Genomic DNA, 26,746 nt, shown 5'->3' with positions numbered 1-26,746 from the left:
TCAATAATCGCAATCATACCAATCCATAATCCAATAACACTAGGTCAAAATTTGTAAGACAATAGTTGTAAACATAGACACAAAACAGCACAGAACAGACAGTAAATAGACGGTACAAACAAAGTCAAATTCATGAAAGAAAGATATATGGACCTCTGGCCAAAAGACCAAGAAGTGATGTCAGGTGTTTCGAAAATAGTAAGCGCATCCTGCCCCACATGTGGCACCCGCCATATATCAATCTGTAAGTCAGATAGGTAGTGGTCACTAACTAAGGCCCAATGTCACCGATGCCATCAGTGATCATTTGTCGAAGAGAGATATTGTATTTATCTACCAGCTTGCGATACCTGCCAAAAAGCGTTTGAATGTAGAGACAAGTCTTGCTCTGGTGTAACCTTGATTTAACAGTTTGTAAGAGAGATGACCATGTCTCTCTACAAAATCACCATATGAACTGCATGCTCTTGCATATCGAATAAGCTGGGAAATGTATACCCCATAAGCAGGTGAGAGTGGAATATTACTGATGAGGTGTGGAAAATTAATTATACTAAAGTTGAAATCATCTCTCTTGTCATATAGCCTAGTAGAAAGGTGACCATTGGAGTAAAATTCAAGTAAAATGTCCAGATATGAAGCAGAAGAGGCCGTTTCTGTAGTTTCTTTAATCTCCAATTCTGGAGGATAAATCATAGCGAGATATTTACTGAATTCAGAGTTATTCAATGAAATAACATCGTCTATGTATCTAAATGTTAGGTTGAAAGTACGAGCTACAGAGACCTTTTTCTGCTTGATAAGGTTCTGGATAAATTCTGCCTCGTATGAGAACAGAAATAAGTCGCAAGTAAGGGAGCACAGTTAGTGCCCATGGGAATTCCTATACACTGTTGGAAAATGTGTCCTCCAAATTCAACAAATATGTTGTCAATGAGGAAATCAAGCATACTGATAATGTCTTTTTCGGTATAAAACACTTTAGCATTAGTTGTATTTTTAACAAATATGTAGAATTATACCCTAATACCACATATTTGTAACGGCGTGAACCGTTTTTGTAGAAAAATGCTTGGTTGATGATGTTTTTCAAGCGTTCTTTCAATTTATCATGTGGTATTGTGGTATACAATGTGGAAAAATCGAAAGTTTTAATAGATGTTATTTTTGAAACAGATCTTGATTTCAAATTTTCCAAGAGTTCCTTCGAATTTTTAATATCCACATTTGATTTATACCACTCCGAGAAAAGACAACATCACAGTATGATTGAAGTCCCCGTTTAACAGAACAAAGAACAACATCATTTCTATCAGTATCATTGTTATTAAAACACCGGAAAAAACTATTTCCGACGATGATGCACAACAATGCAGAAAAAACACTCGAATGGAGAGCACACACTAACTACGTCCACACATGAGTAGTAGTAGTAGTAGTAGTAGTAGTAGTAGTAGTAGTAGTAGTAGTAGTTATTTAGTTTTCAACAAATCATTTATTAAATATGAAAATAAACTATTTACAAAACTGCATCAAAATATATACATAGATCCATCAAACTGTTAAAAGCAACGGAAATCAAAATTATAAAATCCAGGACTTCTACAAAATTAACGGTGAAATATCGATTAATCCAGAAGCTGTATGCGCGGTAGAAAACTGGACGAGGGACATAGTGTATCCGTCGAAAACATCCCATGTTGAAGTTTCTTGCATGGTCAGACGGACTGACAAAGGTCACGATCTGTAAATGAAAAATAGGCTAGAAACGTTAAGTGTAGGTATGACCCTCCATCGAACTTCGACCGATCCGAAGATCCCGTGAGGAGTACGGTGCCCAGGGTTCGAAGACAACAATGACCAGGAAACACGGAACTGTCAGTATGTTAACAACGGTACAATAAATCACTTGAATGAAACAACCCACTAATTAAGTAAATGCGAAACGTTAAGAGTACCATCTGCATTCACTGAACAAAGGGCATTATTGATTGTCCAGGTATTTTTGAAGATTTCAAGTTGATGACTAAGTTTAAAATACGAAAATTCAATTTGAAGACGAGATTTAACGCGAGTTTTGAAGATATCCAGAGGTTCAGTGGGCAGATTATTTTCGTTTCTTTTGTTTCTACGGCTTAAGTAGATGGACGTTTTCGCGACAGCATTGATGTAAACGAAGAGACGGTTTGCTTGTTTCGAGAGAAATTTACCGGATTTATGTGGAGGATTTAAAATAAGCCAGTGGCGTGGGATAGTAGAATTCTCATCACTTAAAAGCTGCTTTGATAAGTATGTAAGATTGTTGAAGAGATCATTATTATAGTTGCATTGAAAGAAAGTGTGTAGCAAGGTGTCGCTCTCGCCACAGAAAACACAATTTGGAGTCGGACAATAGCTCATTTTGAAAAGCAGCATGCCTGTTGCGTATGCACCATGAATTAATCTCCACAAATAGTCTCCTTCTTTTGATGAAAGTGGAGGAGAATAGCAAGCCTTGAAATTTGGATTCACAGAGTCAGGGAGTTGTAAAATGTTCCGCCAACACGTGTCGGACGCATTAGGAAGACGTTCTATTTGGAGAACCTTGATGAGATATTTGTAAATTGCACCTTTCTGGATTTTGTAAAGCGGGTAGTTTGATTTCATTAGAGTGGTGAAGTTCATAACAGTAATGTATTGGCGTCCCAGTTATCGAATTTTCTCCCCTGAGATAGGAGATGATCGTATTTTTACATTGTGGTGGAATTGCCTTCAAAATGTCATTGTAAATGAGTTTAGCTATGCGACGAGAATTGATATCAATCTTAGAATAGATGTTTGTATTAGTCAACCATGTTTTTTGATGGTGATCAATTAAATTGCCAATCTTTGTGATGCCAGAGTTGATAAAATAATATATTTTTAACGTCTCTCTCGTGTCTGGGTGATTGATTTCCTTGTTGTAAAACAAGGGCTCTTGAATGACCTCGTCAATGTTTTTAAAATTTGTTTTACGAATTCTTGATAGTGAATACCAGCATGTCAGCAAGTCATTGTGAAAGTTGGAATGCAAATGAAAGGGGAATCAATTTCAACTGCAAGAAGATTTTTAGAGTAACAGAGGCCTTGAACTTGACTGAAATAATGATCAACAAAACGGAAAATAGGATGGTCATAGTCGGAATAGAGATATCATTGAAAAAACTGGAGACGAAAGGACTTGATTCGAGATGGTAAATGAACAAGACCTTGTCCTCCTTCATTGATAGGAAGGTATAATTTTTCTGCAGGGATCCAATGTTTTCCTTGCCAAAAGAAGTCAAGGAGGCGAGACTGAACGTAGGCCACCGTGCCAGCAGGAGGGCAAAGTGAGGAACAACGGTACACAAATTTGCTAGCTAGTAAGTTATTGATAATCAAAACTCTCCCACGATACGATATGTTTGGAGCGTGTTGATTCCAGTATTCAATATCGTTTGAAAGTTTATCAACCAGCTCAGTCCAATTTCTGCTTTCAAACTGCTGGTCGTTACCAGATATACCCCAAAGCATTAAGACCGTTGCTATTCCAGGTGATGTTGAGAGGGCTATCTTCCTTCCCCGCCAACTTCCAACCCAAGACCCCCCCGTCTTACCAAAATGTGTCTTAGAGTTTGACGCTTTATTGTAAGTATTAAGCCAGTGGTTAAGTTTACTAAAATCATCGTTTCGAGTTATAATAAAATCTACATCATCTGCATACGCTGAGAGAGTACAAGTTGTATGAGACTCTGGAATGGTTAGACCTTTGATATCACTTTTAGTCCGGATTTTATTGAGCAAGGGTTCTATGGCGATAATGTAAAGTTGTGCGGAAAGGGAACAGCCATGGCGGATCCCTCGGTTAAAGGAAATAGGGACAGTGAGGTTGTTATTGACCCGGACTAAACTCTGTGCATTGGTATATAAAAGTTTGATGTAGTTGATGAAATTTTGGCCGAAGCCAAAAGCCTCTAAAGTGTGAAAAAGGTAATCATGATACACTCTGTCGAATGCCTTTTCTTGATCAAGGGTAATTATTGCGAGAGGAATATTTTCAGCATTTGCAAATTGAAGGCAGTCTCTGAGCATAGCAATATTATCGTGAATTTGTCGACCTGGGACACTGCAGCTTTGATCATTATGAATTATGGTACTGAGAACATTACGAAGCCGGAGGGAGAGGGTCTTGGTGAGAATTTTGTAGTCGCTGCATAGAAGACTAACTGGCCGCCAGTTTTTAAGTTTTGCATTGTCTCCGGATTTCGGCAAAAGACTTATGACTGCTCTTCTACAAGACATTGGCAGTTCCCCATCGCTGACGGATTTAAGGAAAACTTCATGAACGTCTCTGCCATTACTGACCAGAAAACCTTGTAAAATTCGTTTGGTAAGCCATCAATCCCAGGAGAGCGACCATGAGAGAGGTTTTTAACTGTATTTGTGAGTTCGTCATAAGTGATTGGACTATCTAAAACATCTTTGTCTGTCTCATTAAGTTGTGGCAAACTATCGTGCAGGAGTTTTTCAGAATTCTTATCAATCGGGTCCGGGGAATACAGATCTTGATAAAACGCATATGTAAGGTTTCTTATTTCCTTTTGATCTTCAGTAAGTGAACCGTCCTCCCTCTGTAGATGGATAATAGGCTTTCTTTTCCCATTATTGATTTTGATTTCACGGAAAAAATTATTGGGAGTATCATTTGTACTGATAGTGTATATTTGGCGCGAACGGCCGCCCCTTTAGTGTCACAGTCAATAATTTCCTTAAGAAGGTCTTTCTTAGCTTTATAAACAGCATGGACTGACAGGTCATGGAAAAGGGAGTTTTCTAGCTGGCGAATTTCTTTTTCAGGGTCGCGTTTCAAAATATTTCCTTCTGTATTTTTATGATAACAATATTGCTGAGTTAGCTGCTTGACTTTGTTTTTTCCAATATCCCACCAATGTTGAATTTTATGATAATTTGATTTCTTTTGGCGCCAATTTCCCCAGAACAGGGAAAATGGTCAACATAATCATTGTCAGTTAAAATATCTGTGTTCATATGCCACACTGGATTATGATGATTAGTGCATTTCTGAGAAAGAACTATTTTCACGGCAGAGTGATCAGTAAAACAGAGAGAAGAATTAATAATATTGCAGCAGTTTATACAGTTTGCAGAATGCTCTTTGATATAAATTCTGTCAAGCCTGGCATAACTGTGATCGCAGGACCAAGTGAAATTATGAAGGGAAATGTTTTGATTACGCCACGCATCAACTAATTCAAAACGATGAATAATTTTGTTGAGGAGTTGTGAAGTACGAGGGTCAGGCTCTCTACCAGAACGGTCAATCTCAGAATCGATAGTGCAATTGAAATCACCACCCAAGAAAATCGGGTCACTGTTAGGGGAATCAAGATGCGTTTTAAGAATTTTAAAACACTGGTAACGATCCGGAGAATTCGAGGGGGCATAAACATTGATTACATGCACTGGTTTATCATTGATAAGCACGTGTGCGTGAAGGAGATGACCGTTCATTAATTCTTTCGTGTCAAGAATGTCAATTTTCTGCTTGGGTGAGAAAAGTATCGCCACTCCTCCTTGATTTGTACTTTTATGAAAAAAAGGACTTTTCCTTTCCAAATAACTTGCCAAATTCTTTCACCACTTTCCAACGTATGTATTTCTTGTTTGAGCCGAAAATCAGTAGGAACCTCATTTTTGAGATATTCGAGAACTTGACATCTCTTGAGTGAATCTCGGCAGACTCGGACATTTAATGTCAACCCAGAAATGGTTGCCATAGCAGCTAGTTAAATGAAATAGAGACTAGACATAGCGGAGAAAGTTAATGGACGAATTTACCAGTGGTTTTGATATGCTGCTTTACTTTATAGCTAATTTTTTTGAACACGTGCTTTTTGGGCTCCAGTTAAAGGTCAGGATTTTCGATATTTATTGAAAGCGGTGATTAAAAGTTTAAGATCCGGACAAAACTCAATGCATCTGGTAATTATTTTCTTTGAGTGAAGAGTATCCTCAAGGAACTCCTCGATTGATTGAGAGGATGGTAACTGACGGTTATTTTCAAGGTCTGGGAAATATCGGATAGTTTTGATGTCATAGACGTTGTTTCATCGTGATCATCTTCTTGACGAGGAGTAGCAAAAAGATCTTGAGAGACACTGGCCTCTTCACTAAAGAGAGTTGATGGACCGGGAAGAGACGAATCAGAAAGCTAAACGGAAATTGGTTGTTGCGAATCAGACGAAGACGTGAAATCTGAGGCTGGCGAAAAGGTTGGAGAAGGTGGAAAGGTGAAGGAGGGGTTAGTACCCTCTCTTCGACACTAAAGTTTTCTTTATCGATAGGCAAAGTCTCTGATGGGAGCGCCTTTTCATTAGTAGATTTTTTATCGTTTGCACGAGGGTTTTCTTTGTTGTCGGTTTCCATCTCATCAGCATTTTCTATTGAAGTGTTGCCATTGCTAATTTTCGGTAATGTGTAACTTTCTTTGAAATAAATAGACTTGCTACTTTCATTGGTCGGTAATATTGAAACGTCTTTATCACCTGTGTCACTTTGTGTCTTATTGTTTCGTTTGCCATCGGTATATTTATCAGTGGTGGTGACCGAGCTCTCATCGTGCAGGCTATCTTTTATGTCATCGCTTTTGTCATCATTGGCTTCTTCATTGTCAATAATAGGTGTACCATAGCGTTGAATATTTTCCATCATTGCATATTCATTTTCGTCAACCATGTCAGTGGCGTTTTCGATATTGTAATAATCTTTCTGGCTCGGTTTTTCCTGGTTATCTTTAGCATTTTCCTTTTCAACGATTGTCTCAGACCCAGGACAATTGCTTTTTATGTGACCAATTTTATGACAGTTAAAACATCTCAGTTCATCAAATGACAAATAAATACGATATATTTTGCCCTTAAACGTAACGTGGTAACATCCCAATAACTCATCGTCACTAACTGTTGGCAGAATATACATTTGACGTCGGAAAGATTTGACATGTTTCAATCTTTCTGACTTGCAACCTAAAGGAATGGTCTTGACCCCACCAACAACTCTACCACACTTGTTTAGTTCATTTATGAGAACTTGGTTTGGAATGAAGGGCGGTACTCCCGAAAGTATGACCTTTGTTGCGGGCTTCACTAATGGTTCTGTCGAAACCCAACAGCCATCTAGTTCAAGGCCGTCTAAACAAACGGTCTCGACCCAACTAGTTGAACTTAAAACACAATTACTGCACCGTTAACATGAGACGCAGCGATAATATTTCCAGGTCCCGTGATTTTCGCAATTTCTTCTACATATGTCTCGACTCTCACCCCCTCAACACATGAACATTTCAAACCATGCTTTCGAGTGAGACCTCTGAACACCTGGCTTGCGGACGCCATCTTGCCTCACTGGTCTTGCCCGCTTCAGCAAAGATAGAATCCAACAAAATCGACCACAAATCCGACAATAACAACAAAAATGACAACTAACCGAAAGAAGAATATCTTGGTGTCACGATGGATTCTAGTGGCAGTATGTCTGCACATGTTGTCAATGTGTGTAAATCGGCCTCTCATGCTCTTTGGAAGATTGGTAAAATCCGTAATATACTAGTCTGGCTCCCTGACCCATTTCCCCGGTAGAGGGCGTGGGGAAATATAGGGTCAGGTACCGGGTAGCCATCTTGAACAGAATTTTGTTCAAGATGGCGGAGGTTAGTCACCTGACAGAACATGCTACAACAAATATGGCTGCTGCCATGAAAACGCCGGTCAAAATTCGACTGGATCAGAATTATGTTGGAACACTGGTATCCGAACCAAAACATTGGCACACGAGACGGGAAACATAAACTGAAAGGATTAATCCAGAAGTACGGGGAAATAGAGATGATTGAAGGCTGGCTGTGATATCGCAGCAGTACTTGTTGCGTGTATCGAACGCGCTAGGGTCATTGAGGTCTTGCCGACTGTGGCGTGACCCCAATGACCCGAGCACGTTCGATACACGCCACAAGTACTGCTGCGATATCACAGCTAATTGAAAGCAAACTTTGTTGGAACTGTGAACGACGATTGATTTCGATGGATAGAATGGTGTCCGAATTTCGTGAAAAATGCCAGGCATCATGTCGACGTTCTAAAAGTATAAAGAGGTGTGCTAAATCACAGTGGCTAAATCATGGAGGTAGAAAGTCTTTCTTTCTACCTCCACGGCTTTGTGGTACAAACAAGAAGTTGGTGTCAAGTGAGCCTGAAAGTGCGAAACCAAAGCATGCAAATGAGAAAAAGTTACAAGTGTTACTTTCATCCAATCACAGCTTATTTTATTTTAACCCAATAGCGTCCATGTTTACAATAGCCAGTACCTGACCCTATATTTCCCCACGCCCTCTACCGGGGAAATGGGTCAGGGAACCAGACTAGTAATATACTCGATCAGCCTTCAACTGAGAAACTCATTCATGCTTTTATCACATCTCGCCTGGATTATTGCAACAGTTTACTTTTTGGCCTCCCTTCATTTGAAATACGCAAACTGCAAACAATTCAAAATTCGGCAGCTCGACTTGTTACCAAGAAGAGAAAATGTGATCACATTACTCCCATTCTTCGTGACCTTCATTGGCTCCCTGTTGAACAACGTATCCAATTTAAAATTCTTTGTATTACTTTCAAAGTTCTCTGTAGTCATGTACCATCTTACCTTCATGAGCTTTTGATTAGACGTAGTACTAGTCATACATTGCGTTCATTTTCAAATGGGGAAATTAAGTTACACCAACCCATCGGCCGCACAGCTTACTATGGTGATAGGGCATTTTCAATATGTGCGCCTCGTCTGTGGAATTCTTTGCCGTCGCACCTTCGTGCATCTCAGTCACTCGATAATTTTAAAGTCGGGTTAAAAACTTACCTGTTTAAGTCATTTTATACATGAGTTTTATACCCTTTTAAGTAATTTTATACCTGAGTTTTATTTGTTGATCTTTTTAACCATTTCTTTAGTTTTAGTTTTACCAGCTGTTACTTTTATTGAACATTTAAATTTACTGTTTTTATTTGTCACTTTTTTCTTTGTTTTTAATGTAAAGCGCATTGAGATATTTAAATATGTAATGCGCTATATAAGAAATAAAGATTATGATTATGATTATGATTATGATTATATTGTTTACGGCTCACTGAGCATGCTCAGATCAAAAATATTCCCACAACCCATTGCGGACTTTCTATATTGTAAACATAGGAGATGTTACGGTATGTCCTGTCAAGACGGGCTTTTTTGTCATTTCTGTGCCAGGTGTAATTACAGCTGTCCCCATGATAGTGACGCCAACCGTCAACAAGTCTATACTTGTGAATTAAATTATTCAAATAGCAAACTGCACACATGTAAGACTCCTTACAATTGATTCTGTCCAATTCTTCATTCAGAGTACAATTAAAGTCTCCACCAAAACTAATTACACTGTCAACATCTAAGCTTGATAGTAGATCATTCAGCTTGGTAAAACACCACAATCGTTCATTGAAGATAGTATGTCCATACACATTAATAATATTGACAAGGTTGCCATCAACGTGTGCCTGCACGTGCAGTAAATGTCCAGGACTTGGTTCTGATGCGCGAATGATATCAATTGTAGAGGAGGGTGAAAACAATATAGCAACAACTGCACTGTCTAGTTGAACCATGTGACAAAATACAACGTCCTCTCCAAATCAAAGGCCATAATTTTTCATCACTTGGTATGTGTCAGTTTCTTGTAAAGGTAACAAGAAGCTGGATTGGTATGGTTGAGAAAATCAAAAACTTTAAAGCGTTTCATCGAGTCTCGACACCCACGAACATTAAGCGTTACACAGGACAGAGCCATGCCTGTAGATAGGATTGTGAGAAGAAGCTTCCACATAACAAAGTGAAGTTAAAGTGAAGACTCAATCGCAGTTGACCTACCAGTAGTTCTGACATAGTCTTTGATCTTACGAACAAGCTTGTAGATGCGAGCTCTCTTTGCGGTGTTCACGGGCTGTGAAGAGCGATATCCCAGCAACATTTTCGCAAGCTCTTTCAAATTTGGATGAAAGTCAAAGCAATCCTGAATAAACTTCTTTGAGTGCTTTGTATTTTCCAAGAAATCTGCAATCGATTGAGTCGATACATCATGGAAAAACGAAGAATCTGAAATGTCCGATAGCACAGATTCATTGTCATCAGTCTCTCTTTGCGATGAATCTTTCAAACTGTCTTCTGTTGACTGGCTTGCAATGCGTTGAGTAGAAAGCGGTGAGAATGATATGCTCTGAGAAACATCTGCAGACATATCCATGTCCATCGATGCATTGGTCTTGTCTGCAATGTCTTGAGAATCCGGAACGAAATCAGAAAGTTCGGAGAGAACAAGCGACGGAGTGCAAGCCGGAGAAGACACCGAGGATTCCGAAGCTTGCGTAAAACAAAGGTCCGGAGAAGGGGGGAAAGGCGATGGAGGGGTTCGTACCCTCTCATCATCAGTAACATCGTCTGCATTTGAAATTTCGTTGCCATTCGTTCTGTCAGTGTTCAAGACAGTTTCTGTATCAATTTCTGAAACCTGTTCACGTTGAACAATGTCAGTTTCGTTATTACACACTATACTTTCTTGTTCCTCGTTACCAAGGTCATCACAGTCCTGTTGCGAGCTACTATGTGTATCCGTAACGTTTTTATCAGAAAAGTCTGCGACGTTATTACCATCAACATTATCAGCCATCGTTGTGTCTTCATTTCCACGTTGACGTACAACTGTGTTGTGATTGAAAACAGTCGACGAATCAACACTGATTGGTTCCATCGGACGTTGAACAGATTCATCGTTGTTGGTCGGAATTTTGACGCCTCTTTCGAACTGATCGTCGTTAATTACGGTGGTATTGTCTTGCAACGTAGCAGTTGTTCGGTTTTGAGTGATTGTTGACAATCACGCTGAACGTGTCCCTTTTGCCCACACTTGAAACATTTCATTTCTTCAGTTGAAAGATAAATTCTGTATCTTTTACCTTCGTGTTCGACAGTTAAAGGTCCTTCCAATGTACCGTGAAAGTCGGCATCGATCAGCACTAAAGCTTGTCTTCGAAAGGATCTTACATGCCTCAATTGTTCACTCTTGCATCCGAGAGGAATTGTTTTGATTTTGCTCACCAGTTTACCAAAAGTAAGGAGTTCACTTTCAATCACATGATTGGGAATAAACGGTGGAACCCCTGATACGATGACTTTTGTCGCTGGTTTCACAACAGGCTCAACTTGAATCGTGTAGCCGTTAAGTTCAAAACCACTTTCACAAACGTTTTCCACCCACATAATTGAGTTGAAAAAAACAATGACTGAACCATAAACTCTTGAAGCAGCGATGATATTCTGTGGACCAGTAATCGATGAAATAGCCTGTAAAGACTTTCCAATGGAGACTCCTTCCATGGATTCACACTTGACACCATGTTTCCTCGTGAGGCCGGCAAACGTAGCTAAGCGTCCATTGTCAATGAATGGCGCGGCCATCTTGGCCTAGGAAACAGCACACACACGGAAACCACTGAGAGAATCCGCAAAAATCTCTTCAATCGAAAGTTCAAACACACAAAAAAGCTGACAGCAGCAGTCCACAACCGGAGCAAAAACAGATCAGATAACGATCTAAGTCCGGAAATCACTGAAGGACTCAATAACTGTAAGAAAACTCAGAGCACACTACCACGCTGTGTACACATGCGTAGTAGTAGTAGTAGTAGTAGTAGTAGTAGTAGTAGTAGTAGTAGTAGTAGCAGTTTTCAATGGAATATGTATTTCCTTCAGTATACAAACTTTCAATATATACACTAGGCTGAAAGGAATAGTTGTTAAAATAATGTACAATAATGCCGTGTGTTTAAAAGGCTGAAAAAGGCAAGTATGATAAGTTACACGGTATTGGACGAGAAAACAACTGAAAATCTGATGTATGACCAATTAAATCGTTCGTCAGTACAAGTACATATGTATAAAGTATGGCTTCTCAATCACATTAAAATAAAACAGGTCTTCAGAAAGGGATTTGTTAATGACTTATGGTATCTTACCAAATGTAGTTTTTTTGTAACACTTCATTTAAAACAAGGAAAACAAAGTGTAGTCAAAAGTAACAACTCATCAATCCACCAGTGAAGGTATTTTAATGAAATTTACTGCTATCGTATAGTGAACTTAACGTTATTCCTTCAAATATTCAGAAAGAGGCGATCATTCATTATATAACACAGAGCGGTTTGACTGCCCACAGTTGTTCAAACACACGTAAATTTTGTTCAAGTCTGTTGTACTCAAACTCAAATAGTATTCGCGCTCGCATATGATTGTTAAATATTTCTTGAGGATTAATTGTGGATGTCAGTTGCATTGCATTTCTTCAGGCAAGGTGAATCAACATTTTAGCCGTTGACATAATATAGTTGAAAAGTGACTTAGCGCATTTGGTTATGAAAATATCAGTTTTGTTTGGTGGTTTGATAAAATACCATGCAATGTTGATGACTTGACCTTGGTGCACAAGGGGTGATGTAATGTTGTCTATGCAGGCTAGTAGTCGCTGGATGTATGGACAGTCCAAGAAAGCGTGAAGGAGAGAATCTTTTTCCCCACATAGCGGACAATTAGCATTTGGACGTAGACCTGAATTATGAAGGAAGGTACCTGTACCCACTGTAAGTATCCCTCTTTCTGGGTTGTGGGAAGAGTATAACGTGCCGTAAAATCAGGTTTTATTTTATTGGAAAGGCTAAGTATATCTTTCCAAGCGGAGTCGGGTTTATCTGGTAACTGTGTGAGATATTGAACAATAATAAAATATTTGTATATAGCACCTTTCTATTTTGTGGAGTTCTATGTTGTGTTCAATAGAGTGATGGAGTTGAAAGTAATATTGGAGTCAGGTACATGGTTAAGATTTGGGTTAATGAATAATCCTCAATGATAGTTTTCAGGTTATCTGGGATCGCCCGTTGAATATATTTCAGTATATTTGCTAGGATTTGGGTAGAGTGGATTGCGATTCTGTTCGCAAGGTCTTCTGCTGACAGCCATCGATTTTCTGGCAAGGTGACGATGTCACCTATCACGGTGATCCCAGCGTGTACCAAGGACGGAAGGTAAAGGGGGAATTATGAAGTGGGTGCAAAAAACGTGAATTTTGGAATAGCGATTCATTAAGAACGTCCGAAATGCTCGGTTGAGAACTTTTCCTTAATTTGTTCAGCGAATTCCAGTTTTGAAGCATTTCTTTGTAGCAATCAGGTATGCGAGCTGCGTTTACGTTGATGTCGGTTGTTAACAGCAACTGTTTTTTTGTACTTTAATTGTCCCACTTGGCTGAAGATATAATCAGTAAGGGAAAAAGCTGGATGTGAAATATCTTGATAAAGGTAACGTTGGATGAAAAGTAGGCGAAGTGAAGTGAGACGACTAGGGAGATGTACTAATCCTTGACCACCTTTACTGACCGGAAGGTACAGTAATTCTGCCGGAATCCACTGTCATCCATGCCAGTGAAAACATAATAGTAGCGTTGAAGGTGTGATAATGTTTCTTTGGGAGGAGTAATACACGTGAATCTATGAAGTAATTTTGATGTGATACGTTTATCGATGATAAGTATGCATCCTTTGTGTGACATAGCAGGAGCAAAGACCGACCAGTATTTCAGTGTGTTTTCTGTACTTTTCACTAAATCCGTCAAGTTCTTTTGATGATATTGCACGGTGTTTCCGAGTGGAGTTCCATTTCATATTCATTGGGTTGCCTACACGGTTTCTCCATGCTCCAACCCATAAAGCTTCTGATTTTTCGATATTTATTTTAGCGTTGGAAGCACGTTCGTACAGTTCCAAACACATCTTTAATTTTCCAAAATCTGTTTCTTCAGTAATATAAATTTTACTATAACCCAAACGGGATTCGAACCCCACACACTCACGGCAACATCGCCTAGCTGCTAGGCCTCACACAAAACCAGTCGGCCACTGCTTCCAACCCAAAGAGTTGGTCACAGTAACCGACTTAGATGTTTCAATTCTGTGCGCGACCAAACAACACGGTATGCGTGGAGCAGACGACACACAGACACAGTACACACACAAAGTACACACATATATAGTAATCGGAAAAGCACGAAGCTTTTTACTGAGCTATCAGACAGACTCGGGGACAAGTAAATATCCACCAGCAGAACTGTCCACTCAGGTTAAAGAAATATAAATTTTACTATAACCCAAACGGGATTCGAACCCCCACACACTCACGGCAACATCGCCTAGCTGCTAGGCCTCACACAAAACCAGTCGGCCACTGCTTCCAACCCAAAGAGTTGGTCACAGTAACCGACTTAGATGTTTCAATTCTGTGCGCGACCGAACAACACGGTATGCGTGGAGCAGACGACACACAGACACAGTACACACACAAAGTACACACATATATAGTAATCGGAAAAGCACGAAGCTTTTTACTGAGCTATCAGACACTAAGTAGTGTCTCTACATCGTTGGCATATTCTGCGAGGTTATATATTGTTGTTAGGTGTTCCGGGGATTTTCAGACCATCGATTCCGCTTAAATTCCTTATTTTATCAAGTAAAGGTTCGAGGGCGATGACGTAGAGTTGTCCCGATAACGAGCAGTCTTGTCTAATTCCACGTTTAATTTCAATTGGAGGGGTGAGTGTATTATTTATTCGAATAAGAGAATGGATGTCCGTGTAGAGTAATTTTATGAGGTCGATGAAGCGAGGGCCAAAACCGAATGATTTTAAAGTTCTAATCAAGTAGTCTTGACTAACACGATCAAATGCTTTTTCTTGATCGAGTGCTACGATTGCTAGCGGTTTGTCTGTATCATTTGTATAAAATATGCTGTCTCTAAGCAGGTGGATATTATCAAAGATACAGCAGCCCGGAATACTACAGGTTTGGTCTTCATGGATGATCGTGTGTAGAGTGGATCTCCGACGCATTGACAGCACTTTGGCATAGATTTTGTAATCACTACATACATCCGTGGCCACTTTAGTGTTGATCAAGCCTGTCTGGTACAAGCAGAAATTCTCTCTGCAGAAGGGTGATAAAACGGTTACTTTACCCTGTATCAGTGGTGATAATGATCCTACTATCGGTACCCCATGGACACGCCGATTAGCCTGAAATTAGGGAGTGATTGTAAAATACACTGTATACAAATGATGTTGACCACAGCATTTGCCCTATCAGTACTCAGTATCTGCTAAAATTCATGTCTTTCAAATGTAGTCAGTGTTAGAGAACATCACACATTTTGTGTCGATTTCAATATTGCAGTGAATGAATACCAACGATACTATAGCCTGTATCGCAAGTGTCGTGTTCAGACTTTGTTCAGACGCGGGAATTGAGAAAATGCCACTTTGAAAATGTTAGTGATTAAATTACAAACATCGCCCGTCTTGAATGCAACAATTTCGAAATAAACAGCCATGTTTCTTTCCTACAAACCGTGAATAAAACTCCAATTTCACTTGGTACGAGAGAAAAGGTAAGAGTAAAGTACAGACGGGGTAGCATTTTACATGTACATGTATTCTCATGTGTGTAACCATGAACGACACTTTTCTCATCCCGGTTGAAGGGAACTTGTCCTGATACATATACATCTCTTCCAAACTTTTCTGGCTCCCTCCACGCTTATCTTAAAACGCTTGCTTGTTTCCTTGTAAGCTCCTCCTCGCTGGTGCCAATCGCTAGGTGCCCGATTGCCACCACAATCTCTTATATTTTGAACAATCAAGCTTGCTACGTCCCCACTGAAGGATTTGCCCCTATGATATTCGCGACCGTTGTTATTGATGTTCATTGTCGGAGTGCAGACTTACAGCGTGTCTACTACAGTGCAGTGTTGTGATCGATTTGAATTGGGCAGGCGAGACATTTTAGTAGAACGTTATCTCAATCCTAACAGTGGGGTGCCGATAGTGAACCTTACATTTATTACACCGATCACCACTTTGTTTCGTTTATACAAACAGAATTTCTGCTTGTACCAGACAGGCTTAATCAACACTAAAGTGGCCACGGGTGTAACAGGCTTATTGGTCTCCAGTTTTTAACAATGGTATTATCACCTGTTTTTGGAGGCAGACTAATAACTGCTGTTCTGCAAGACAAAGGAAGTTTATCGTTTTTTTAGAGATGTACTAAAAATTTGGATAAATCTTTGCCGAGAAGTGGCCAAATCGTTTTATTTAATTCGTTTGGTATGCCGTCGATTCCTAGTGTGCGGTCAGTAGCCAGTACTTTAACAGCATTTGTAAATTCCTCATAGGTGAAATCACTGTCTAAATAATCTCGATCGGAATCATTTAATTGCGGTAAATTCTCTAGTAATGTAGTTTGTGCTGTTGGGTCAACTGGGTCCGGTGTATAAAGTTTCTGATAATAGTTATAGATGATGTGTAGTATTTCATCTGGTGTTCTCTGATTGTGTTATCTGAGCGTTTTAGATGAACAATTGCTTTTGATTTTCCTCTATTTTCTTCAAGACCGAAATAGAATTTGCTGGAAATATCACTGTCTTGTAGCATGGTATGTCGGGCTCGAACAGCTGCACCTCTAATTTCTCTCCTGACTAAGTGTGAGAGTATTCTTTTCTTTTCATTATATTCATTAATTACGTCATTGTTTTTGTTGCGATGCATTCTTTTCTCAAGTTCCTGAATATCCTTTTCCAGATGCGTTTTACGTTGTTTGTACTGTTCTTGTCTTGAAGTACAATATGGTCGGGTAAGAAGTTTAATTTTCCATTTTCCGGTTTCCCATCAAGTAAGAAGATTGGTAGACTTACTTTGTTCTAATTTCCAGTTAGTCCAGAAGTGTGTGATAATTTCTCTGTAAGGTTCCTGTTTGAGGTTGTCTGTGTTGAGTGACCTTACTGGATTGCGTTATTTGATTTGTTTTCCTGAAAGTGTTAATTTGACCAATGAATGGTCCGTAAAGGCCAAAGCAGTGTCGTGAATAGATGCAGATGTGACACGTGCGTTCATCCACTTACGAATATATATTCTGTCCAGACGGGCATGTTTATTGTTCCTGTGCCATGTGTAATTCCGGCCGTTTCCATGGTAGTGTCTCCAACTATCGATTACCTTGTGTTGGTGAATTAGGTTGTTGAGTGAACGGACAGGACGCTGATCGGCATCTACACAATCAAATCTGTCTAGCTCTTGATCTAGGGTGCAGTTAAAATCTCCTCCTAATATGATCAGTTCATCATTTTAAATTAGTTAGTAGTCTATTGAGATGGTAAAAACACTGCAATCGTTCATTAGCATTTGTATGAGCATAAATATTAATAATGTTTACAGGTGTATCGTTAACTTTTACATATGTATACAGGAGGTGACCAGGTACAGGTTCACTTTTCTGAATAATGTCAACTTTTGACCGTGGTGAAAATAAAATGGCTACTCCAGCACTGTTACTTGTTCCAAGTGACGTGGCGCATTTTCCCAGCCATATTATGGGCCATACATGTTCGTCACTAGGTGTGCTGTGTTTCTTGCAACATATAGAAGTCGGCAAAATTTTCCTTCTTCAAAAATTTAAACACCTGATATTGTTTCATGGCGTCGCGGCATCCACGTACATTAAGTGTGGTGCAAGATAGTGACGTCATGAGCGCAACAAACACTGAAAAATCGTCATTGCTTCATTAATTACGAAAAATAGGTTGTTCTACCCATACTTCTGATGTTTTTTGTCACTAGTTTGTACACACGAGCTTTTTGTGATTTGTTCATTGGTTGCGTTGATCGGTGTTTGAGTAAAATTCTGCTCAATTCTTTCAGGTTAGGATGGAAATCTAGGCAGTCTTGTATGAATGTTTTAGAATGTTTGGTGTCTTCGAGAAATTCCTCTATTGCTTCTGTTGAAAAGATATCGTGGTACTGGGATTGTTCTGACGTATCTGATATCATAGATTCATTGTCGTCAATTTCGATATTGATAGACTCTCTTGTGTCAACTTCGGTTGATTGTGAGGTAACATTTTGAGATGATAATGGTGAAAAACTGATGCCTTCCGGGTCGCGCAATACTCCTTGCGAGGAAGGCAGACTTCCTGCCGTCAACGTAGAAAATGGCAGGCCTGACAGATCAATTGAAGGTGACTGCTCAGATGAAGGGCTTGGAGAACCAGGCGTAAAAGAGAGGGAAGGGGTGGAGGGAAAAGGCGAAGGAGGGGTTAGTACCCTCTCTTCATCTGTATTTTCATCAACAGCATTGTTTTCCTTGTGGGCGTTGGTTTCCTGATCAAGTCTTTCTGGTTCTTCAGTGATCATTGGAGTTGTCTGGTTAGGATCGGCAATTTCTTGGTTGTCTGAAACCATTAGCGTCGAATTCTGTAGTGATTGTTCATTTCCAGCCATTTGTTCGATTCGTTTATGTTATTGGCGTTAACAGTTTCAAACGTGTCCTTGTTTTTATTTCTTTCATCATCATCATCGTTGTTGTCAGCACAAGTTATTCCGTTTTCCACTTTTTCGTCGGAGGTGTTGGTATTGTCAATTTCTTTATCTGTAATAGGTTGATTGTTGGTTGTCGTCGTCGTCGTCGTCGTCGTAGTAGTAGTAGTAGTTTTTCAAATATCTTTATTTCACACAGGTTCCTACATACTAAAACTGTAAAAGGAAAATTTTACATTTCAAGGAACCAAAGGAAATATAAGATACAAATAAAAGAAAATCACTTTAAAGTGATGGTCAGCATTGTACAGAAAACGTCATGGATGACAAAAGTAAATGTCAGCAAGATCGACATATCTTAACCCTATTGCAAATTAATTCAAAAAGGTGACACAACCTAGCGATGGACCAAAAAAATAGGGAAGTTTCTTAAATGTGAAAATTGAGTTGACCATCATGAGTGTCACAAAGAATATCATCAAAAGCCCAAATAATATTAAAAGAATGTAAATTTTCATTAAGACGATGATACTCAAATTCAAGTCTCAATCTGGAGAAAATCTTGATTTTAAATATGTCTAAAGGATCAACAGGACCCTGGTTCCTAAACACATTTCTTCTTGCTAAATGAATACACAACTTAGCCATTGTAGAAATGTAAACAAACAGAGACATTGCACGTCTATGAATAAATAAAGAGTTTTTAACAGGAGGATTAATGAAAAACCATGCAATGTTTACAACTTGCCCAGGTAAAACTAAACGAGACGTTATAGTGGAAATAACACCTAGAAGCGGTTGAATGTTTGGACACTCAAGGAAAGTATGTAAAAGTGTATCGATGTCATTACAAGAGAACAGTTGGCATCTGAACGAAATCCAGCACGGAACAAAAAAGAACTAGTTTGATAGGCTCCGTGCATAATGCGCCATTGTAAATCCCCTTCTTTCTTTCTAATGGGATCACAATAACACGAAGCAAAGTTTGGTTTGATGGAATGTGGAATACTCAAAATATCCCTCCAGATGGTGTCTAATCTGTCTGGTAAACATGCATAATGATGAACCATTATCAAGTACTTGTAAATTGCACCTTTCTCTATTTTACACAGAAAATAATTGTGCTCTGTAGAATGTTGCAGCTGAAAAGAATACACAGTATCTGGCGCATTGTTTGGATTGTTGTTACAAAAATGATTTTCAATGTCGGATTTTAAACGAACAGAAATAGCCTTGTAAATACATTGTAAAGACAAAGAAATAATACGCTGTAGATGAATCACAACTTTATCACACAAATCTGAAGAGGTTAACTACCGGTTTCCCACAGTATTGAAAAGATCACCTATAGTTGTAACATTAGCATTGACAAAGGCTGGTACAGTAAAAGGTGACTTATGAACGGGATGCATAATGAGAGGATTTTGAAAAAGAGGCTCTTTAAGAATGTCAGGAACACTCAGTGGAATTCCTTTACGAATTTTATCAACAGAATTCCAACAATGTAATAAATCACGATGAAAAGCAGGAATAGCAGCATTACAAAAATCAATGTCTGTTGTGAGAAGTAACTGTTTGTCATAATTGAGACCACCAACTCTTCTAAAATAAAAATCTGTTAAATAATACGCCACATGATTAACATCCTGATACAAATACTTTTGAATATAACTGAGACGTAAAGAAATACAATGAGTTTTAAGATGAATAAGGCCTTGGCCACCTTGAATGAGAGGAACGTACAGAGTTTCCGAATGAATCAAATGACGTACTTGCCAGAAAAATCTCAGAAAAAGGGTTTGAAGGTAAGAAATTGTTTGATCATCGGGAGTTGTACAAGTCAATCTATGGAGTAATTTTGAAGCAATCAGCTGATTAATGATCAAAACACGACCTCTGTATGACATGCCAGGTGCAAAAGACGACCAAAATTTCACCTTGTTTTCAGTGATGTTCACTAATTCAGACCAATTTTTCTGACAATAATTATTTGAGTTACCAACATACACACCGATCAATTTTAACCCTGTTGAGTTCCATTTGATATTTAATGGCGTGTCAATACGATTACGCCAACAACCAGCCCAGAGACCTTCAGATTTCTTTAGGTTAACTTTTGCATTAGACGCATTTTCATACAACTTAAGGGTGGACTTTAAGTTACTAAAATCTTCATTTCTAGTAATAAAAACTTCAACATCGTCGGCATACGCAGAAAAGCATGGTATTATCAATCCCTTCATGTTACTGTTATTCCTAATCTTATCTAAAAATGGTTCTAAGGCAATCACATAAAGTTGACCAGAAAGTGAGCAACCTTGACGAATCCCACGATTAATTGAAATTGGAGCGGTAATGGAACTATTTATCTTTAACACTGACTGAATATCTGTATAGAGTGTTTTAATGTAATTGATAAAACGGGGACCAAAGCCAAAAGAGCTCAGAGTTTTAAAAAGGTAATCATGACTGACACGGTCAAAAGCCTTTTCCTGGTCTAGAGCAACAATACCCAGAGGTGAGTTTGTGTCATTGGCATAGAAAATACTATCCTGTAATAAATTCACATTATCAAATATGTGACGATTTGGAATAGAGCAGGACTGATCAACATGAATTATTTTGGAAAGAACATTACGTAAACGAATTGAGAGAGCTTTCGTGACAATTTTATAATCGCTACATAACAAGCTAATGGGTCTCCAGTTCTTAACTAATGTGTTGTCTCCAGCTTTCGGGTGAAGACTTAGCACTGCTCTCCGACAAGAAATAGGAAGCTGATCATTACGGAAACACTCAATGAATACCTTATGAAGGTCTTGACCAATAACAGACCAAAATGTTTTGTAGAATTCATTAGGCAAACCATCCATTCCTGGAGTACGGTCAGTTGAAAGTTGTTTTACAGCAAAGGTAAGTTCATCAAGAGTAATGTCACCATCAAGGTAATCACGATCTTCCTCATTTAATTGCGCCAAATCAGACTGGGCATCAACGTCAACATGTTCAGCAGAATAAAGCTCCTTGTAGAAATTGTTAAAAATGTTACGAATTTCATCGGGATTTTCTGTTATTGAGCCGTCATCACGTTTCATGTGAATACTGGGCTTTGACCTTCTCCGCTCTCGTTCAAGAGAAAAGAAGAAACTGTTCGAAACATCACTGTGAGTAAGTAATTGGTGACGGGATCGTACAGCTGCACCTCTGCTCTCCAGGTCTACCAAGTGAGCTAGAGAACTTTTGTTGATATTCACCAAAGAGACTTTTGTCTTCATGTAACTTTTTCTCAAGTTCTTAAATTTCCCTTTGTAGGCGTATTTATCCCATTTCAGGTTGTACTGGTTCGAAGCACAATACTGCTGAGATAAAAGTTCAATTTTCCATTTGCCTATGCCCCACCGTGTCAACAAATTACAATATTGATTTTGTCGCTGTCTCCAGTTTAACCAAAAATGCGAAATGATATCTTTATAGAGTTCATGCTTTAAGATGCTTGTATTAAGACACCATATTGGGTTGCGATGTTTGACTTCTTTCTGTGTAACTCTTAACTTTACCAATGAATGATCAGAAAACGTGAGCGCAGAATGATGAATTGAAGCCACCGTAATGCGAGATCTCATCCACTTGTTGATGTAAATCCTGTCAAGACGGGCCTTTTTGTCATTTCTGTGCCAGGTGTAATTACGGTTGTCTCCATGAAAGTGGCGCCAACTGTCAACAAGCCTGTACATGGGCATGTGGATTAAATTATTAAAATAGCGAACTGCACACATGTCAGACTCCTTACAATTGATTCTGGCTAATTCTCCGTTGAGAGTACAATTTAAGCCTCCCCTTATGAAAATTTTCTGTAGAAATTCTATTGAAATTGATGACAAAATTCAATTAAAGTGATACAGAATTTCTACAGAAATTCTACTGAACCTTTATGGAAATTAACGGAGTTTAATGGAGTTTTGGCCCCCTTTTTCTGTAGAAATTCAACAGAATTTCTGTATCATTTCTGTAGAATTTACAGAATTTCTATGTAAATTCGATACACGTTCTACAGAATATCTGTAGCACTATATTGAATTTATACCACATTCTACAGAATTTTTATGTAGAATTTCTGTAGAACTATATTTAATTTCTGCACTCTTTACAGAAGTTTGTTTGTCTTATACGAGTTCAATCTCTTAGAAAGTATGACAACAATATGTGTTAAACTTTTATTAAGTAAGGAGTACCACCTTATGATATTGCCATAGATACCAATGCAATGAATTACTGCAAAACTCACAAAAATCAGCCAGCAAGTAAATTGTAAACATGTAGTTTATTTCTAAAAGAATTATGATTAACAATCGTTCGAAACTTGATGAAACATACAGGGACTACAAAATATAAAGCAACCTACACATATGAATGCAAGGCCTACCTCTCCAGTCTAGCAGTTTTGAGTTGTCAACTCAGCCAAGTGCATAATTAAAGTGTTGTGTATCTTAACTCACGTAATTTTCAGTTGATGCTGCAATGTGGATCCTTACAGTTGTGACATATTAGTGAGCTCCCTTCTCCATAACACTGTTAGAATCTTGCTTATGGACCTTGGATCCTAATTTTCCATGGAATTTGGAGTTGAACTTTAGTACTTTTCATAAGAGCCATGTGCACTGTGGACTGCCTCAAGTTCAAATGAATAATGCGTGGCTACACTATTATGTAATCAGCCCATTGTAAAGGCAGGAAACTATTTGCATAACAAAGCAAAGGCACAGGTCAGCTCACTTGACCTAGGATCTAACAAAGAGAGTCAGGTTGGTCTGTGTACAGTCATGAAATGTACAAAAGGAATGGTACAATTGAAACTGTATACATTTTCCTGGCACGTGTGTGTAAATGAAAATAACTTTTCAGAATTAAAGGGTACACGAGAATGTGCTTAGAACTCTCCATAGGTATATGTCACTACCTATTCCATATTGAAACCAGCTATATATGTCACTGAGTTCTTATCAAAGCTCATGCCAACATGCAAAAACATGAACTTAAGTCTGAAACAGTGTAGACTGTGGGAAAGAAAACAGAAAAAAAATTTCCACAAAAGCTATGGAATTGAAAAATTCCATAAAAAATATGTTTAATTTCTGCAGATTTTCTACAGAAAATTATCAGCAAACTTCAATAGAATTTAAAGTTTCTATACACATTAAAATTCTATAAAATTTAATTTTTTCTACAGAATTGTATTGAAAATTTTCAATTGAATTTCAATGGAAGCATATTTCCATCAGATTTCCATAAAATATACAGAATTTCTATAGAATATCAGAGTTCAATAGAATATCTACAGACTATTTTCGTAAGGGTCCACCAAGAATAACAAAACTGTCAACACCTAAGCTTGATAGTAGATCATTTGGTTTGGTAAAACACCACAGCCGTACATTGGAAATAGTGTCCATACACATTAATAATATTGACTAGGCTGCCATCAACGCGTGACTGCACATGTAGTAAATGTCCAGGAATTGGTTCTGATGTACGAATGATATCAATTGAAGAGGAGGGTGAAAACAATATAGCGACGCCTGCACTGTTTGTTGAACTATGCGACAAAATACAACGTCCTCTCCAAATCAAAGGCCATAATTTTTCATCACTTGGTATGCTGTGAGTTTTTTGTAAAAGGTAACAAGAAGCTGGATTGGTATGGTTGAAAAATCAAAAACTTGAAAGCGTTTCATCGAGTCTCGACACCCACGAACATTAAGCGTTACACAGGACAGAGCCATGCCTGTAGATAGGATTGTGAGAAGAAGCTTCCACATAACAACCTGAATTAAAGTGAAGACTCAATCGCAGTTGACCTACCAGTAGTTCTGACATAGTCTTTGATTTTATGAACCAGCTTGTAGATGCGAGCTCTCGTTGCGGTGTTCACGGGCTGTGAAGAGCGATATGCTAGCAACATTTTCGCAAGTTCTTTCAAATTTGGATGGACGTCAAAACAATCCTGAATAAACTTCTTTGAATGTTTTGTATTTTCCAAGAAGTCTGCAATCGATTGAGTTGATACATCATGGAAAAACGAAGAATCTGAAACGTCCGACACCACTGATTCATTGTCATCAGTTTCCCTTGGCGTTGAATCTTAAAATTTTCTTCTATAGGCTGGTTAGCAATATGTTGAGAAGAAAGCGACGAGAAAGAAAAGCTCTGAGAATCAACTGTAGACATATCTATATCCATCGATGCATTGGTCTTGTCTACAATGTCTTGAGAATCCGGAACGAAATCAGAAAGTCCAGAGCGAACAAGCGGCAGAGTGCAAGCTGGAGAGAATCTGAGGATTCTGAAGCTTGCGTAAAACACAGGTCCGGAGAAGGTGGAAAGGCGATGGAGGGGTTCTTACACTCTCATCATCAGTAACATCATTTCCCTTTAAAATTTCGTTACCATTCTTTCTGTCAGTGTTTAAGACAGTTTCTGTAACATCTTTTGAAGACGGTTCACGTTGAACAATGTCAGTTTCGTCATCACAAACTATATTTTCTTGTTCCTCATTACCATAGCCATCACTGTTGATTTGCAGAGTATCAGAAATGTCCGCGACGTTATGACCATCAACATTATCAGCCATCGTTGTGTTTTCATGTTGATGTACATCTTTGCCTTGATTGGAAACAGTAGACGAATCACCACAGATTGGTTCCATCGGGCGTTGAACATCATTGAACATCGTTGTTGGTCGGAATTTTAACACCTCTTTCAAATTGATCGTCGTTAATTACGGTGGTATTGTCTTTTTCTCGCAATATTCGATTTGGGCTGATGTTGACAATCACGCTAAACATGTCCCTTTTGTCCACACTTGAAACATTTCATTTCTTCGGTTGAAAGAAAAATTCCGTATCTTTTACCTTTGTACTCTACAGTCAAAGGTCCTTCCCATGTACCGTTAAAGTCGGCATCAATCAGTACCAGAGCTTGTCTTCGGAAAGATCTTACATGCTTTAAATTTAATGTTCGCTCTTGCATCTGAGAGGAATCGTTTTGATTTTACTGACAGTTTACCAAATTTAAGAAGTTCAGTTTCAATCACATGATTCGGAATTAACGGAGCAACGCCAGACACTACGACTTTTGTCGCTGGTTTTACAACAGGTTCAACTTGAATTTAGTAACCGTTCAGTTTGAAACCATTGACACACACGTTTTCCACCCAAGTAACGGAATTGAAATAAACGATAACTGAACCGTAAACTCTGGAAGCAGCGATGATATTCTGTGGACCAGTAATCGTTGAAATAGCTTGTAGATACTTTTCGACAGAGACTCCTTCCATGGATTCACACTTCACACCATGTTTCCTCGTGAGACCGGCAAACGTAGCTAAGCGTCCATTGTCAATGAATGGCGCGGCCATCTTGGCCTAGGAAATAGCACACGGAAACCACTGAGGGAATCCGCAAAAATCTCTTCAATCGAAAGTTCAAACACACAAAAAACTTGACAGCAGCAGTCCACAACCGGAGCAAAAACAGATCAGACAACGATCTAAGTCCGGAAATCACTGAAGGACTCAAAAACTGTAGGAAAACTCAGAGCACACTACCACGCTGTGTACACATGCGTAGTAGTAGTAGTAGTAGTAGTAGTAGTAGTAGTAGTAGTAGTAGTAGTAGTAGTAGTAGTAGTAGTAGTAGTAGTAGTAGTAGTAGTAGTAGTAGTAGTAGTAGTAGTAGTAGTAGTAGTAGTAGTAGTAGTAGTAGTAGTAGTAGTAGTAGTAGTAGTTTTTAGTTTTTCAATGGAACTTTTATTCCAATAATAAAAGTCGTGTACAAAAATACAAAATTACACTCAGCTGTACACGTCAATCTGGTGCAATCAATAAAATCAAAAGAAATCAAAAAAAGTTTCAAACTGAGAATCACAAGCAGCGTTCACAGAAAAACACACAGAAGCACTGAGGTTGATGCTCGATTGGATCTTGACGTGGAGACCAAAACGTCGATGACATCACTAGCTAACTGGTAGTATAAAATTAACATCAAGCGATGAGATGACTACCAAAGCGTACGTGCATCCAGCCTAAAGCGAAAACCAGTATTTAGATGACATCAGGTGACATGTGTTAAAAAGTAGCATCACATGAGATTGGTCGGACCAATGTTGACAGCTGGACGTCAAGATAATAGGCAGCAATAACGCTAACACAAGCACAGTGGTTAGCCTGAAACAAAG

The 26,746-nt window shown here is 38.7% G+C and overlaps 1 long non-coding RNA gene across 1 annotated transcript in view; it reads right to left on the bottom strand.

Annotated features, from left to right (window-relative positions):
- Positions 1–1,606: 1,606 nt before the first annotated feature.
- LOC139144116 (uncharacterized) overlaps positions 1,607–26,746 on the bottom strand; it is an 81,396-nt gene continuing 56,256 nt past the window's right edge. The window contains exon 3 of the long non-coding RNA XR_011554746.1: positions 1,607–1,744. This is a non-coding gene — a long non-coding RNA (uncharacterized lncRNA). The remainder of the gene's footprint in view (positions 1,745–26,746) is intronic.

The sequence above is a fragment of the Ptychodera flava genome, chromosome 11 (assembly GCF_041260155.1).
Source record: "Ptychodera flava strain L36383 chromosome 11, AS_Pfla_20210202, whole genome shotgun sequence".
NCBI classification, from domain to species: domain Eukaryota; kingdom Metazoa; phylum Hemichordata; class Enteropneusta; family Ptychoderidae; genus Ptychodera; species Ptychodera flava.
This window is presented reverse-complemented; position numbering and strand designations above follow the sequence as displayed.